Source organism: Gorilla gorilla, chromosome 7, assembly GCF_029281585.2.
Source record: "Gorilla gorilla gorilla isolate KB3781 chromosome 7, NHGRI_mGorGor1-v2.1_pri, whole genome shotgun sequence".
Classification (NCBI taxonomy): Eukaryota; Metazoa; Chordata; class Mammalia; order Primates; family Hominidae; genus Gorilla; species Gorilla gorilla.
In genome coordinates, this window is record NC_073231.2 from 126,024,374 (window position 1) to 126,042,991 (window position 18,618).

General features: G+C 39.1%; 1 protein-coding gene across 2 annotated transcripts in view; it reads left to right on the top strand.

The window, feature by feature from the left end:
* The window catches only part of COL14A1 (collagen type XIV alpha 1 chain), a 249,603-nt gene that overhangs the window by 45,801 nt on the left and 185,184 nt on the right, over positions 1-18,618 (top strand). The window lies entirely within an intron of this gene.

Consider the following 18,618-nt stretch of genomic DNA (forward strand, 5'->3'; position numbering starts at 1 on the left):
TACCCTACATTTTTCTTATCTTTTTTCCCCCTTTACACCTTACTTAAAAATGACCAAGTTTCTTTTTTCTTTAAATCAATTTTAGCACTTACTGACCTGGAAAAGCTAACATAGTCTAATACTAATCAATATCTTTACTATTTCCCTATAATACAGAATATAGAATTTAATAATGCTTTAAATTCAATGATTAATGTCCCATCTTACATATCATTCTTGACAAATACATTAACTTATTTTTTGCCTCACAAATATATTATTGAATATATTTATTATAGATATTCTTTAACAATCAGTGTTTGTCCAGATTTGCCCACGAAGTTATTTTGCTCACCATTTCATCTTGCATCTCAGACCTTCTCTATGTATCCACTTTCCTTCACAGAAGATCTGTGGTGGTAAACTTATCTTTATTCATGCAAAAATATCTTCACTCTGCAGTCACTATTGAGAGATTAGCTGGGTACCAGATTAAGAGTTGTCTCTAATCATTTCAAAGACATTTTACTACCTTCTGGCTCCTGTTGCTTTGTTGACATGTGTGTTTTCAGTCTAAAGGTTGTTCCTTGGTAGGTGACCTCTCTTTTCTCTCTGGTTGCGTTTCAGGCTTGCTGTCTTTTATCTTTGGGGTTCTGCTGCTTCACTGTCATCAGCCCAGGTGTAGATTTCTTTGTGCTTCCAGATTTCAGATTTATATCTTTCACCAGGATTAGAAAATTCTTTTTATTTATTTATTTATTTATTTATTTATTTATTTTATTGATCATTCTTGGGTGTTTCTCGCAGAGGGGGATTTGACAGGGTCATAGGACAATAGTGGAGGGAAGGTCAGCAGATAAACAAGTGAACAAAGGTCTCTGGTTTTCCTAGGCATAGGACCCTGCGGCCTTCCGCAGTGTTTGTGTCCCTGGGTACTTGAGATTAGGGAGTGGTGATGATTGAAGCATGCTGCCTTCAAGCATCTGTTTAACAAAGCACATCTTGCTCCGCCCTTAATCCATTCAGCCCTGAGTGGATACAGCACATGTTTCAGAGAGCACAGGGTTGGGGGTAAGGTCACAGATCAACAGGATCCCAAGGCAGAAGAATTTTTCTTAGTACAGAACAAAATGAAAAGTCTCCCATGTCTACCTCTTTCTACACAGACACGGCAACCATCCGATTTCTCAATCTTTTCCCCACCTTTCCCCCCTTTCCATTCCACAAAACCGCCATTGTTATCATGGCCCGTTCTCAATGAGCTGTTGGGTACACCTCCCAGACGGGGTGGCGGCCGGGCAGGGGGGCTCCTCACTTCCCAGTAGGGGCGGCCGGGCAGAGGCGCCCCTCACCTCCCGGACGGGACGGCTGCCTGGGCGGGGGGCTGACCCCCCCACCTCCCTCCCGGACGGGGCGGCTGGCCGGGCAGAGGGGCTCCTCACTTCCCAGTAGGGGCGGCCGGGCAGAGGCGCCCCTCACCTCTAGAAAATTCTTAACCTTTAACTCTTTAAATATTATTTTTCTCAGTAACTTATATTCATATTCTTTATCTCAATTAGATTTATGACAGTTTCTTTTGACAATCTATGTCTTTTAATAGTAATATTTTGTACCTCTCTGATTTTACAAATAATATTTTGGGTTCCTTATATCTGTCTTTTAGGACACTAGATCTCTTCCCCTTTCTAATCTAGCCTGTTCTTTTCAGTGGGGAAATCTTTTAGTCCTAGAAATTACATTTGCTTCTTTTTCAAGGTTGCTAGAATTTTTTATGGTGCTTGGTTCCTTTTTAACTTTTTAATCATTTTGATATTTTAATCATGATCATTTTATATTCTGAATTCAATAATTCTATTATTAAAGTATTTTAGGGTTAAATTCTTTTGTTTGTTTGTTTGTTTGTTTGAGACGGAGTCTCTCTCTGTTGCCCAGACGGGAGTGCAGTAGTGCAATCTTGGCTCACTGCAACCTATGCGTCCTGGGTTCTAATGAGTCTCCTGCCTCAGCCTCCTGATTAGCTGGGATTACAGGTACCCACCATCATGCCCAGCTAATTTTTGTATTTTTAGTAGACATGGGGTTTCACCATGTTGGCCAGGCTGGTCTTGAACTCATGACCTCAGGTGATCTACCTGCCTCTGTCTCCCAAAGTTCTGGGATTACAGGCATGAGCCACCGCAGCTGGTTAGGGTTAAATTCTTATTGCTTCTTTATACTGACTTTCATTCATGGGGCTGGTTTCTTAGGATGATGTGTCACTTTGGCTTGTGGACTCCTGTGGAAATTGTTCACAGCATGTCTTAAGGGTGTGCTCCTTCAGAAGGGCACATTTTGGTTGCTACTAACCTGGAAATACTCTATGTTAATTTCTTGTCTTAAGATACTCAGGGCTTGGTTACAAATTCACAGGACAGACAGTTTTCCCCCCACATAGAGCTTAGGCCAATGTACAACTTTCCTTGTCATCTCCCTTGCTAGAAAGCAGTTATTTTTCTAGTCCAGCAATTTGTAAGGATATAGCCCTGTGAGGGTGCCTCTCTTACATAAGAACTATCAAGTACAACTTCCCTCCTTGAATGCATTAAGGTCTTGTCTCCCCTTCCAGCATGACTATTACAGCTTAATGTCTTGATTGATAAATTTCTGGTTAAGGTGAAATCTACCAGATATATATTTTCCCTTGCAGTAAGTAAGTAGCTTATGATGAGATATTTTGAGACATGTAAATATTCTGTTTCTTATTAAAATTTCACCTACTTGTTTTAGTGTCTACTGATTCTTGCCTGAGTCAGTAACTATTATGATGTTTCTCAAATGGTAATTTTTCTAACTCCATTTTTCATTCTACATTTATTATTTGGCATTCTACTGTAAAGAAGCTTTCTCCCTTCTCCCACATTTGTTTTTCTTTTCATATGAGTATGGACTGGTGGATTCTTAGTTTATTTGAGTGGATTATAATCCATTAGTATCATTATTTATTATGATGCTCAAATTGTTCCAGATTTGCTAGGCGGGAACTATTTCATGCTGTCTCTTATGTCTTTTAAATATGTTCCCATCATCCCTTAAGTTATTTCTTACTTTCTGGCACAAACTTTACATTCTGAGCGCTTGTATTTTTTCTACCTGGCCCTAAAATGAACCATTTCTTCCAGGAGTCCTGGCTTCTTTTTGTGGAGAATAGTATTTTGAAACCAAAATATGGGTACTAGCTGTGCCTATTGCTTCTGGAGTGTCATACCATTATCTCTCTGTCTGTCTCTCATTCTCTCATTCTCTTGCTCTCTAGCAATCAATCGTCTATCTATCTATCTATCATTTATTTATCATCTATCAATCATCTATCTGTTATCTATCATCCATCTATCATCTTTGTATTATCTGTATCTATCTATCTATCTATCTATCTATCTATCTATTTTACTGCATCTTATATCTATCTTTTGCCCATACCACAGGGTTTATTTTAGCCCTCCTTCTTCTAATATTTATAACTCCCCTTTCAAGAGAGTGAGAAACATGGCTCCCAATATTCTAAATATATCTACTCATATGGTCAATCATAGAAATAGTTTTAGAACTGCTAATCTGTGCATACTGCAAAAAGACAAACAAATCTATTAACGAGTTCAATGTTTGCTTTTAGTCTAAGGTATATCATATCTGTGTTCAAAAGGATCTTGGATTAGTTCTTTTCTTGCCTATTCACTGTGGTTTTCTTATTTATTTTAATACAGTTAAGTTAATCTGTGAGTATGTAAAACATTGGCACATTTCCAGAAGTTGAAAAGTCAACAAAAGGATGACACTGAAAAAGAAGTATCACATCTGCTATTCCTTCCATCCAGTTTTACTTGCCCCTCCTATATAATCAAATGTGTTAGTTTCCGTCTTATCCTTTGTATGTTTTCTTTTTGTAAAAACAGGTTTGTTAATATTTTTAAGGGAGAATTTTACAAGGAAGTTTGTGGGTTTGGATTGGCATTTTTTTTTTTTTTGCCACTTGATGCTTAGACAATGGTGTTTAAGGTGAAATCTATGGAAGCATCTGTGGATTAGAGTTTGGTGTCAGAATTTATTAGCTATAGCTATGTATTCCTAAAGTGTCTCAACTGCTGTATTCTTTCCCCTAACGCACCTTCCTCTTTCCTTTCCAAAACCTAGGATTGAGTGAAACAAATTAAAACTAAGAAGTAGACAATGGAAGAGTGAGGCTACTATTGGCAAATGTTCTAATAAATACCAATACACATTTGGAGAAGGAAGATTCATAAGCAGTCCATTTCCTTCCTCACTGGAGATATGTTTGAACATATGTTTACGGAGGAGTTCTTTCTGAGCCCACTTCCAGGCAGGCGCTATCTCAAAGGGTTTATTGTAGTGATGAGGACTTGGGGTAGGGCAAGAACTTTCAGGAGGTTTGTGGAAAATAGGTGTCTTCCTCTTTCAGATGAGGATTTCCATGAGGTGTGTGTCAAGGCAGTGAGGACTTTGTGAGAGCGCTGGTTATGTAAGAGAATTGTCTTAAGAAGTAAGTTATAAACAATGGTGACAATCCAGGACAGAGTTAAGGCTCCTAGGAGGTGGAGGGGCATGCATTAGTGTGGCCCACTGGAGACAAAAGATGTCCCCGCTCCACCCCAACCAGGTCGTTTATGCAACCCTTAGCATAAGCCCCTCCTCCAAGTCATGGTACTCTCGTGATCCACATTGAACTATACTGCTCTTTGTTTTCCCTGAAATCTACAATTTTCTTGTATAAGAGTCTACACTGATAGTGGCTGAGATACAATCAGACGTATTATACATATTTTACAATTTTAGTTTAAACGCAGAGTTAAGATCCTTAACAGAAGTGGCTGTGCAGTTAAAGTTACAGTTAAGATTGTTTCCAATCTACCGTACATGTTTCTTTAATAATGCAAAATGAACTCACAAACAAAAGTGGTACTTGCCTTTGAGCATAATATTGGCACATTTGCATTAATGGCTATTTCTCTATCGTTGTCCAAACAGCTTTCTTTAATCATTTTTGCAGTTTTGCACAAGAATGCAGAACCTGATTGGAAATAATTAAGAGACTGATAGGAAAAACAGCATAGGGCTTTTTTTCCCTTCTTTTTCAGTGATTTTTAAAATTAAGATCACCAGCCTTCTTTGTTTTGTTTTTAATGGATTTTTTAAAATACTGTAGTCTCTACAGTGATATAAGGGGTGACTCTCAGTGTTCTCATTTTCTGGGGGAAAAATGAGATGAGCTTAAATTATTCTTTCCAGAAGTCAGCAAACTATGGCCCATGGGCGAAATTCAGTCTTCTATTTTTTTAAAATAAGGTTTTATTGGAACACAGCTATGCTCATTCCTTTACATATTGTCTATGGCTGCCTTCCCACAATATCAGAGTTGAGTATTTGCAACAGAGATCATATGGCCTGCAAAGACTAAAATATTTTCTGTTTTGCTTTTTTCAGAAAAAGTTTGCTTATCTTTGTCTTAGAATGTTTAAAATTTTTGAATGTGTTGGCACACAATCCTTCACTAAACCAAGTAATGAAATGCTTTTCTGAGGACAACTGTTCTATTTTGCTATTTCATAATTGCATAGGCTGTACTCATAAAAAATACATATATACACATACCTACCTTTGAACATTTCTACCTCTTATACTCCCATATTTGATTCTTTTTTACTTGAAACATGAGAACTCTCAAGAGTTAGTTGTGAAGATTGAGTTAAAATGTGTAAAATACCTAGTATATAGTAAGTGCCACATATTTTATATATAGCACTTACTACATGCGTAAAATAGTTTAAATACATATATAAATAGCATAGTATTTGCTGTTAATAATAGCATGTATATTTTGCAAGAGCTAAGATTATCATGGGCCAATGGTTTATATTATTGATTTAATAATGAATACATAGAAGAGCTGGTAATTATCCCCTAGTGTCAAGCACTGAATTAGTTTCTGGGGATTAAGTGGTGAGCATGGGAGGCAGAAGTCTACCCTCATGGAGCTTACATAATCTAGCAGGGCTCAACACATGTGCTCAATGCCTTCTCTTGGAGAAGGGCCAGTTCTGAATTATGCAGTCATTATGGTTGAGTGTAGCCTGGGCACATGAGTATTTTCGAGGTATATTTTCACTTACTGGGATCTCTCACCTCCCATTAATACTTTTATGGTTCTTGGCTCACAGTCAAGAGATTGATTTGAAATTTTAACACCTTTCCACTAGCTGTTGTGGGACTTAGATCTGGCAAACCCAGGACTGAGAGTTCAACATGGTAAAAATGGGACTGTTAGGGTTTTAATTTCCATTAGGTAGGCGTCAGGAGGTAGCTAAAGTGCAGGGAACTGGATGGGTCTTGTAGGTTAATGCTGGCAAGAGCCTGACTCCACTCCAAGATTAAAGGGGAAGGAGTTGGGTTCAGTCATAAACAGGACATTGGGGTTAAGTGTGGGCTAGAATTTATGCATTAAGGGGTTTGAAGGATACCTGGATCATAGAGTATGCTCTATTAGTGCTTCTTCCTCTTCTTCTTTCTCAGTTTTCTCCTCCTCCCTTTCCTTTTCTTCCTCCCACTTTCTCTTCCTTATTCTCATTGTTATTATAATTATTATTATCTAGATAGTTGACATGGTGTTCCAGCAACAACATCAAGGTGAACTAGAAAATTGCTCCTTATCCATGCAGGGGGGCCCTGAGGAAGCCACTCTGTATATGTCTGTGCCCTGAGTGAGGGAAAAGTCTTGAGAATGCATAACCTTGGGCCTGTGCCACACACAGCTTAGGTATTCAAATTTACATTCACCATGTGCTCTGAGGCCTGCCCACTCAAGAAATTAATATAAAAATGGCCTGCAGCTGGTAAAATCAGTGGAATGACTGGCAGAAGCAAACACAAAATCACATTTGAGCCAAGGCCTGATGAAACAAGGCCAAAGGAGAGTTCGCAATTCACAATTTCAAAACATAGAAGTAAACTATGTGCCATAAGTAAGAGTCAGAAGACACAAAAGTGGTGGCCTCAGAATTCTATGAACTTTAATTATGGAATCATTACATAAAGACTATATAGTAAGGGCCTAGTGCAGTGACTCATGCCTGTAATCCCAGCACTTTGGGAGGCTGAGGAGGGTGGATCACTTGAGGCCACGAGTTCAAGACCAGCCTGGCCAACATGGTGAAACCTCGCCTCTGATAAAAATACAAAAATTAGCCAGGAGTGGTGGCGCACATCTGTAATCTCAGCTACTCTGGAGGCTGAGGCAGGAGAATTGCTTGAACCTGGGAGGTGGAAGTTGCAGTGAGCTGAGATCGTGCCACTGCACTCCAGTCTGGGTGACAGAGCGAGACTTTGCCTGCCTCAAAAAAAAAAAAAAAAAGACTGTATACATATAAAAAGACTATATCTATATCTATATCTATATATATGACTATATATAGATATATATATGACTATATATAGATATATATAGACTATATATATAGACTATATATATAGACTATATGTATAGACTATATATAAATAACAATATGATTACTAATCTCAGAAATATTTGAAAGAAGAGACGAAAAGAATGAAAAACCATGATAAGGAAAATAGGTAGATTAGAAAAGGGACCAAATGAACATAAAGAGTTCTGAAGAGCATAAACATAAACGATAGCCACATCCATAATCGTGTTGGTAAAACTGTAGGACACTAAAATTTCAAAAGATAAATGGGGAACACATAGGAAGAAAAGAGCCAAATAAGAAGAAAAGGACTTATTGAACCCATTTCTAAATGATGGAGATCTCACTATGCATGCAGTTATTTGTTCTTCAGTTCTCTGGAGTATTAAATAAAACCTGTTTTTTTGTTTGTTTGTTTGTTTTTAATTTAAGTTCTGGGATACATGTGCAGAATGTGCAGTTTTGTTACGTAGGTATACACGTGGCATGGTGGTTTGCTGCACCCATCATCTGCATTAGGTATTTCTCCTAATGCTATCCCTCCCCTAGCCTCCCATCCTCTGACAGGCCCTGGTGTGTGATGTTCCCCTTCCTATGTCCATGTGTTCTCATTGTTCAACTCCCACTTATGAGTGAGGACATGCAGTGTGTGTTTTTCTGTTCCTGTGTTAGTTTGCTGAGAATGATGATTTCCAGCTTCATCCATGTCCCTGCAAAGGACATGAACTCATTCTTTTTTATGGCTGCATAGTGTTCCATGGTGTATATGTGCCACATTTTCTTTATCCAGTCTATCATTGATAGGAATTTGGGTTGGTTCCAAGTCTTTGCTATTGTGAACAGTGCTGCAATAAACATACGTGTGCATGTGTCTTTATAGTGGAATGATTTATAATGCTTTGGGTATATACCCAGTAGTAGTATTTCTGGGTCAAATGGTATTTCTAGTTCTAGATCCTTGAGGAAATGCCACACTGTCTTCCACAATGGTTGAACTAATTTACACTCCCACCCACAGTGTAAAAATGTTGCTATTTCTCCACATCCTCTCTAGCATCTGTTGTTTCCTGACTTTTTAATAGATTGCCATTCTAACTGGCATTAGATGATATCTCATTGTGGTTTTGATTTGAGTTTCTCTAATGACCAATGATGATGAGCTTTTTTTTTTCATGTTTGTTGCCTGCATAAATATATTCTTTTCAAAAGTGTCTGTTTATATCCTTCTCCCACTTTTTGATGGTTTTTTTTTTTTTTGTAAATTTGTTTAAGTTCCTTGTAGATTCTGGACATTAGCCCTTTGTCAGATGGATAGATTGCAAAATTTTTCTCCCATTCAGTAGGTTGCCTGTTGCCTGTTCACTCTGATGATAGTTTTTTTTTGCTGTGGAGAAGCTCTTTAGTTTAATTAGATCCCATTTGTCAATTTTGGCTTTTGTTGCCATTGCTTTTGGTGTTTTAGTCATGAAGTCTTTGCCCATGCCTATGTCCTGAATGGTATTGGAATTTCTGGCCAGGGCAATCATGCAAGAGAAAGAAATAAAGGGTATTCAGCTAGGAAAAGAGGAAGTCAAATTGTCTGTGTTTGCAGATGACATGATTGTTTATTTGGAAAACCCCATTATCTCAGCCCAAAATCTCCTTAAGCTGATAAGCAACTTCAACAAAGTCTCAGGATACAAAATTAATGTGCAAAAATCACAAGCATTCCTGTACACCAATAACAGACAAACAGAGAACCAAATCATGAGTGAATTCCCATTCACAATTGCTACAAAGAGAATAAAATACTTAGGAATACAACTTACAAGGGATGTGAAGGACCTCTTCAAGGAGAACTACAAATTACCACTCAAGGAAATAAGAGAGGACACAAGCAAATGGAAAAACATTCCATGCTCATGGATAGGAAGAATCAGTATTGTGAAAATGGTGATACTGCCCAAAGTAATTTATAGATTCAATGCCATCCCCATCGAGCTACCATTAGAATTAGAAAAAACTACTTCACCATATTAGAAAAAACTACTTTACATTTTATATGGAACCAAAAAAGAGCCTGTATAGCCAAGACAATTCTAAGCAAAACGAACAAAGCTGAAGACATCACGCTACCTGACTTCAAACTATGCTACAAGTCTACATTAACCAAAACAGCTTGGTACTGGTACCAAAACAGATATATAGAACAATGGAACAGAACCGAGTCTTCATAAATAAAGCCACACATCGACAACCATCTGAACTTTGACAAACCTGGCAAAAACAAGCAATGGGGAAAGGATTTCCTATTTAATTAATGGTGTTGGGAAAACTGGCTAGCCATATGCAGAAAACTGAAACTGGACCCCTTCCTTACACCTTATACAAAAATTAACTCAAGATGGGTTAAAGACTTAAACATAAGACCTGAAACCATAAAAACACTAGAAAAAAGCCTAGGCAAAACCTCTGTTTTTAAAAAGTGATATTAATTGACTTAGTTGAAACCATGACAATGAAGATAAGACATGATTTCTCTCCACTGGGAATACTACTATTCTGTAACATATTTTAAATGTTTTCACTTAAATGTAAGAATCCAACTGATGTTATAAAATTTGGAATTCCCACCGTTTATTTATCGGTCCTCATTAGAGCTAATTGAAATACTGTTTTCTTTCTCAGAGTCTGTGTGGGATTCATTTCTCTCTTTTTTTAGACTTCATTTCTCCTTGGTTTAAGATCTACCTTTACTGAAAAATTCTAGACAGCATATTAGTCAGGAATCCTTGGCTTCAGTAGAAACACACTCTAACTAGTTTAAGGACAGAAATAATTGTACTGGCTCATGTAACTGAAGCATGGCTGGACCTAGGGTCTCAATCCAGTATCCGTTGCTCTCTCTTGCTTCTCCATCTCCTGGCTGTGCCTTCCTCTGGGATGGCTTTATTTCTTGGTAGGGTTCCTACAATGGCAATGAAGTCCCCCACAGAGTTTCACGTTCCAGAATTACATAATAGTGAGCAACCCCAATCTCATATGGTAGGAAGCCTTTTTTTTTTTTTTGAGACGGAGTCTCGGTCTGTTTCCCAGGCTGGCGTGCAGTGGCACAATATCTGCTCACTGCAGCCTCCACCTCCTGAGTTCAACAGATTCTCCTGCTGCAGCCTCCTGAGTAGCTGGGACTACAGGTCGGCCCCAACATGCCCAGCTCATTTTTGTATTTTTAGTAGAGATGGGTTTTCCCCATGTTGGCCAGGCTGATCTCAAACTCGTGACATGAAGTGATCCACCTGCCTCAGCCTCCCAAAGTGCTGGGATTACAGGCATGAGCTACTGCATGGTGGGCTATGAAGCCTTTTTTAAGGTTAGTTTCAGAAAACATCTCAAGAACAGTTTTGATTGGTCCAGCTCTTGTGCCCATCTCTGATCCAATTGCGGTGAACAAGGAAATGCAACAATCTGGCCACACCAGGAGCTGCAAGGATGGCATTAGCCCTAACTGAGATATCTGGATTGAGAATGGAATTGGGCAAACACATTTAAGTCAACTATGGGGAGCTTTAAAATATTTTACAATTCTCTTTAGATTATCTCCCAAATGTGCACTATTAAGATGAACTTGTTTCTGCCACATCATGAAAACATTGAAGAACTTTTAAAAAGTAAAGTTTCAATCATATGGAGCATAATATGACCATTAAGACCACATTTAAAATGATGCCTTAAGTTGCTCTGGGTTTCAGGAAGAAACAATTTTCTTTTACAAACAATGATGTAACACATACACTCTCAATGGGAGTGACATCCTTGAATGGGCAAAAATTGATTTTGGGAGTGAAAAGTGAAAAATATTAATTATTTTATGTGTTAAGTATAAATATACAATACATACATAAACAGCTATATGGTATACCTGTGATTTTAAAATTTCATGAGGAGGTGATTAGGAAAAAATGTCTAAAGGCTTCTTATGGGAGTGATAACTAAAAATTGTTGAGAAACATTGATCTAATGCAACACATGTATTACAGAAAGGTTCTCCTGCAATTTTAGCCCCTTTCTCCCCTCACTTCTGCTCTCTGAGCATTCCATAACATTTTCTTTTTGGAACATAGACCCCCCCCAAAAAATACAAAAATTAGCCAGGCATGGTGGCATGCCCCTGTAGTCCTAGCTACGCAGGAGGCTAAGGCAGGAGAATTGCTTGAACCCGGGAGGCGGAGGTTGCAGTAAGCCGAGTTGGCACCACTGCACTCCAGCCTAGGAGACAGAATGACACTCCTCCCCGTCACCCCCCTCCCCGAAAAGTTATGCTTATGCACTCCTGATGACAATCAGATGAAATTCTTCTAGCATTAGACTTCCAGTTTTCCTCTAGTTCCTCCCTTACTGCCCTTGATAAGATAGTTTTGAATAATTCTGACACTTTGCCTCTGGCCTCCAGCAAAGTTTATTATTCTCAACTTGTGAATTCTCCAGTGGTAAGAAATCTTAACTCTGTCTGAAATAAGTTTTCAAATGTCTTCATTCTTAAACTAACTTTTAATATATCATTTTTAAAACAATCAGATACCTTACAGCTATGAGGACTGATATTGATTTTGGCAGAGTGAGTCTCCCGTAGGAATGCTCGGGCTTCTCTTACTTGTAACTTCCTTCTTGTCTAAGAATTTTCTATTGAGTATCTTGTCTCCATACCTGCAGGGCTGACTGTTGTCAAATTAAGCGATGTTTTGGCTTCAGAAATTGCAAAATATCAGGATTGGTTCGTTATTAATGAATTGGAGTAACCGGGATAATTGAGTTGTGTTTTGTGAAAATCACCTTAAATGACCAAAGTAAACATACAGCCAGATCATGTAGTATTATATACAGAGCTGAAAATAAATGGGAATATAATACACTGGCTCCTGAAGTTGAGCAAATTTCATTTTAAAATAGAGATGATCAGATAAAATAGCCTCTCTTGGGTCAATATTCACTTAAGGAAATCAGGAAATAACTAGGCAACTCTACCAATAAAACTTTAAAGCAAACTTAATTTTTTTTATTTTTCTTCGTTTTTTTTTTTTTTTTTTTTTTTTGAGGTGGAGTCTCACTCTGTAGCCCAAGCTAAAGTGCAATGGTGTGATCTCAGCTCACTGCAACCTTCGCCCCTGGGGTTCAAGTGATTCTCATGCCTCAGCCTCCCGAGTAGCTATGACTACAGGCGTGTGACACCATGCCTGGCTAATTTTTTGTATTTTAGTACAGACAGGGTTTCACCATATTGCCCAGGGTGGTCTCAAACTCCTGAGCTCAGGTGATCCGCCTGACTCAGCCTCCCAAAATGCTGGGATTATGGGCGGAAGCCACCACGCCCGGCCTAAAGCAAACTGTATGTAAAAATATATAAAAGGATCACATATTTTCAAAGGAATTAAAATCTCTTTTAGGCATCTTGTATTGTGGTAGAGTAGGAAGAGTTTGGAGAGGGTACATTACAGGAGATGGGGGAATAAAAATTGAGTCAAAAGTTTCTGAGATGTTGTTGGGAGAAAGAAGACTAATTGTACTGGGAGGAAGTGGGAAATATACATGGACGGGTCAAGTGGAGAGCTTTGGAAAGCACAATGAACAGTTTAGGCTTAATTTGGTAGGTGAGGAAGGAAGAAATAATCTTAAAATTTAGGTCACTTTGAGAGTCCTGCAGTTCAGCCAGTCACGGGGATGGTAGAGGCTCCTGAGCCATTTCTTCAAGGGTTGTCCTGCATCTGCTGTCATTAACAGAGATTTTGGTATTTCCCAAGACAGTCATCTTTGGACATCCTGTCTGTAACTGAGTTGAAATCTGTCACTTTACACACTCCTTCTGGGCATATAGAATCCTCCTAATCTCTTGTCTATATGACAGCCCTTTACATATTTGAAGACAGCTGTCATGTCTTCTCCCAGTCCCTTCCAGTTTAGAGCAGAGGAGAAATGTGATGCATGTGGTGTTGACAGGATTGTTAGTTATTCTTAAGCTGAAGGTCTCTGAGTGAATGCTGAAATGTTGTTTCGGCTGTGGCCCAGCAACCAGGCTTCATGTTCCTATAAGTTGTCATGATGTTATTCATCCCAGGTCGAATATAGGACAAATGCGTACGGCTTTGATTTCATGCTATCTTTAATTGCAAGGCTTGTCCATATTTTCTTTCCTTTCTTCCTTCCTTCTTCCTTCCCTCCCTCCCTTCCTTTCTCCGAAATACTTCTCTTCTGTGATGGGAGTTGAATGGTTCAGGCTCTGGAGTTAGTTCTGGGTTTGAATTTGAATTCAGCTTTTCCACTTGCTCAGTGTGTGATGGTGGACAAGTTATTTAACCTATATAGTTACTTAACCATTCTTTCTCTATGAAATGGGAAGAACATCTACCTCATAGGATTAATACTGGGCTTAGATGAAAATGATGTATGCAGAGCATCTGATGAAAGCTATCACTAAGTGGTAGGCTTTTCATAATTATTCATATAAAAAAGGAAGCAAAGGAAAGTGTGTGTGTATGTGTGAGATGTGTTTGTGGTGTGTGTTTGGGGGGGAAGAGATTTATTTATTTATTTATTTATGAATGACAGAGTCTTGCTCTGTCGCCCAGGCTGGAGTGCAGTGGTGTGATCTTTGCTCACTGCAACCTCTGCCTTCCAGATTCAAGAGATCCTTGTGCCTCAGCTTCCTGAGTAGCTGGGATCACAGGTGTACATCACTACACCTGGCTAATTTTTGTATTTTTAGTAGAGATGGGGTTTCACCACAGTGGCCAGGCTGGTCTCAAACTGCTGGCCTCAAGTGACCTGCCCACCTCCGCCTCCCAAAGTGCTGGGATTACAAACCACTGTGCCTGGCTTGAGATATTGATTTAATAAAAGGAATTGGTTCACGTGATTATGGAGGCTGGGAAATCCCAAAATCAGCAGTCATCAAGCTGGAGATCTGGGAGAGTGACCATGTAGTTTCAGTTCAAATCCAATGGCTTGAGAGCCAGGAGGGCTGATAGTATAAGTTCTAATCCAAACACTGGCAGGCTCAAAACCCAAGAGCCAGTGTTTTAGTTCAAGTCTCAAGGCATGAAAAGCAACATGAGCTCAAGGCAGTCAGGCAGGCTTCTCTCTTACTCAGCATTTTTGTTCTCTTCAGTCTGCAATCCCTTAGAGGCCCATCCACATTAGGGAGAAGAATCTGCTTTATTCAGTCTACCAAAATCAGCCAGAAATACTCTCATAGACACATCCAGAGTAATGTTGGGTCAAATATGCAGGCACCGCGTGGTCTAGTCAAATTGGCACAAGAAATTAACCACACGCTGTATAATATATTTCTAGGAAGACAGAAGTTATAGGAGCAAAAATAAAACAGGGATAAAAGGAGTGAGTCACGGGAGTGCTGTTTTAGATAGGGCAGGCATCTGTCAGGGAGGCTTTGGAAGGTACATTTCCACCCACGATTGGATTAAATGGGTATTAATCTCACTCAGATTAATGTAAATTCCAGACACAGCTGAAATAAGCCCCTTGCTGCACATCCCCTACATGGATGGCTTCTGATGTTATCTCCCACAGCAGTGACCATCTATGTTGCATTCTGTGAGGACAACTTCCATGGTAGTGATAGTGTGATATGTTGGAAAATACATATTGGACAAAACATTTAGAAGACCTGTTGTGGCTGGGTGCAGTGGATGTGGCTCACACCTGTAATCCCAGTGCTTTGGGAGGCCAGGGTTGCAGGATCGCTTGAGCCCAGGAGTTCGAGACCAGCCAAGGCAACACAGTGAGACCCCATCTCTACAAAAATTAAAAAAAAAAAATTAAAAAAAAAAAAAAAATTAAAAAAAATTAAAAAAATTAAAAAATTAAAAAACATTAACTGGGCATGTGATGTATGCCTATTGTTCCAGCTACTCAGGAGGCTGAGGCAGGATCACTTGAGCCCAGGAATGCGAGATTGTAGTGAGCTAGTATTGCGCCACTGCACTCCAGCCTGGGTAACAGAGTGAGACCCTGTCTCTGAAAAGAGAAAAAGAAGAAGAAAAAAATACCTGTTATCCAGTCCTAGCTCTGCCAGTAACTAGTAAGTCAGTCACTTGTCCTCTCTGAACCTCAATTTCATTTTCTTTTTTCTCTTTTTTATTTTGAGATGGAGTTTTGCTCTTGTTGCCCAGGCTGCAGTGCAATGGCGTGATCTTGGCTCACTGCAACCTCTGCCTCCTGGGTTCAAGCAATTCTCCTGCCTCAGCCTTCCGAGTAGCTGGAGTTACTGGCGTCTGCCACCACGCCCAGCTAATTTTTTGTATTTTTAGTAGAAATGGGGTTTCACCATTTGGCCTGGCTGGTCTCGAACTCCTGACCTCAGGTGATCCACCCACCTCAGCCTCCCAAAGTGCTGGGATTACAGGCGTGAGCCACCACGCCCTGCTCTCAATTTAATTTTCTGAAAAATGGGGACAACATGGCTTCTCATGGGAATGTTGTAAAAGTCAGACTTTGCCAATGTATTGAAAAACCCTTTCAGAATGAAAGTTTCTCGTTGAGTTTTTGGCAATGTAAAATGACCTTAACTCTTTTTATAAAAATATCTTCAGTAGTGTGGCTGGAGCCAATCTCTACACAGTAACAGTGAGCTTCCAAGAGTTCTACCATACCAAATTCTTAAGGATTTTCTTTTGCTCTTGGTTTGGAAACTTGAATGTAACCTCACAGGAGACTTAAGTGAAAAATCGTTCTGTGGCCACAGTATTCCTTCAAATGTCTTGTGTAATGAATGGCTGAGCCTGATATTTTGCTAGTGGCATAGAACAAAATAATTCAAAGCCCCTAAATGAATCCTAGACCAGTTGTGGTGAAATCATTGTGAGGTTTTCTGACTGAGGTTAAGACAGGGTGAATAAAAATAGTACACACTCTCCTTTCATTCAGCTTAGCCTCCAGCATTAGGAAAATATCAAGGAAGGCAGGCCACTTTGATACAATCTCCCTGATTCCTAAATAACTGTAATCCACTTTCCCAGTGCGGTAGTGTGGCAGGGCAGGAGGAGAGAACACATTTAATTGAGCCATCATGGCTCATTTCTCTAGTGCCCTGCTGTAAGTGTGAACTATGTGAACAGAGGAATTATTTTTTAACAACACAATTCAATTTAGTTTACCTACACTGATGTACTGTATGTCAAGACATGAGCCAGATAAAGCGGCTAAAAAGACAAGTTACAAAAGCCCTCCCCAGTCAAGGAGTTCAGTCTAGTCAGGCAGATAGAAATGGAAGCCAATCATAATATTCCAGTGTGATGGGCACAAAAAAATGTACAAATCCAGAGTCAATAAAGAGGGGCAGGTAATGAGTTCCATCTAAGGACAGTAGGAAAAGATTCATGGAGTTGGTAAAGTGTAACCTGGGTTTTGAAGGATGAATAGAAGTTTACCTGGCAGCAAAAGTTATCTTCTGTCAGCTCCCTCCTTTCTATCTTCACTGACTATGTTGATAAATACCTTTATCTAAAAATGCATTGTAAACATTTCATTATATAAACCATAATTGGGTCTTTAATTTGAATACCATTAGAACAAAACCAATAATATTGTTTAAAAGGAAGATTTTTAATTTGGTAATTTCATACTATTGCCATTACAGTAACATTACCCCTTGCCCCCACATAGAGTTACTCTTTGTATGATTTTGTTTACTTTTATAAAGCGCTTTTTTGCATCTGAACCTATGTTCTTTATTATAGTCTATTTCCTCTCACTAAGAATTTAATCACCGAGTGGTGTTAAGAGTCAAAATAAAATAAAAGAATTTAAACTGCCAGAAGTTGGGAGCTTTGTTGTGTTCCCAGTTGCTCAGAATAGTGCTTGGTACATAATAAACACTAAATAGATCTTCAAAAAAATAAATACATTTCATCCAGGAAATTAGTTGCATAACATCAAATGAATAAACATGGGTTTGGATTTTCTCATGATGTCAGTAACACAATAAAATTGGTGTAAAATTATTGGAAGAAGGATGCTTTTCACATGGGCAACTTCACTATGAAAGTGCATTTATTTGGGATGGAAAAACATTCTAGACAAATAATTGGAAATGTTAGCAAACAGCACAGATTAGCTGTGGACACAGCAGGGGCAAGGCCTGCAGAGACACTGCTTTATGTAACAAGCCTTTCCCCCTTAATTTCTAGATTTATGTAACATAGAGTACCTTCCTGAAGTCAGTATGTAGCCCTGTGGTTAAAAACATAGGTTGTGGAGACACATTACTTGGGTTTCAAATCCCAGCTTTGCCACTTCTTAGCTGTGTGACACCCTGGACAAATCACACAGCCCTCGTATGCCATACTTTCTGACTGCAAATGGGAATAATAGTAATGGTACCTGTTCCATAGAGTTGTTGCGAGGACTAAATCAACAGATAAGTGTGGAAGGCTTAACTTTTTTTTTTTTTGAGATGGCGTCTCGTTCTGTCACCCAGGCTGGAGTGCAATGGTGCAATCTCAGCTCACTGCAACCTCCACCTCCTGGGTTCAAGCGATTCTCCTGCCTCAGCCTCCTGAGTAGTTGGAATTACAGGCACCCACCATCATGCCCAGCTAATTTTCATATTTTTGTAGAGACGGGGTTTCACCATGTTAGCCAGGCTGGTCTTGAACTCCTGACCTCAGGTGATCCACCCATCTCGGCCTCCCAAAGTGCTGGGATTACAGGCGTGAGCCACCACACCCAGACTTAACATTTAATATAATAATGTACATCATTTCCAAATATGAAATGTTAAGAAATCGCTAGTTCTTCCAACTCTTCTCATCACAAAACTCTAGAAAGTATAGAAGAGAAAGGGGATCATTTCTCCTGGACTTGTGCAATTGTTCCTTTTGATTCTATCTGTGACATGAAACTATTATTATTATCTTTGTAATCTAGGCCATATATTGAGTGCTTTTCTTTAGGTTCAGCTGCTTAGGCATTTTTAAAAACACAACCTGTATTTTCAGAATTGCATTTTAGGTAAGACCCATGTAAAGTTAAGAGCTGAATTAAAACACAGTTCAACAGGTCATTTCCTCTGTCCCTTTGCTTTAATTTTAAATACAGGCTTGCAGATAAAAAGGATTTATGTTATTTTACAAATTAATTTGGAATATTGTCTTAGCAATAAAAGCTTATGCACTCA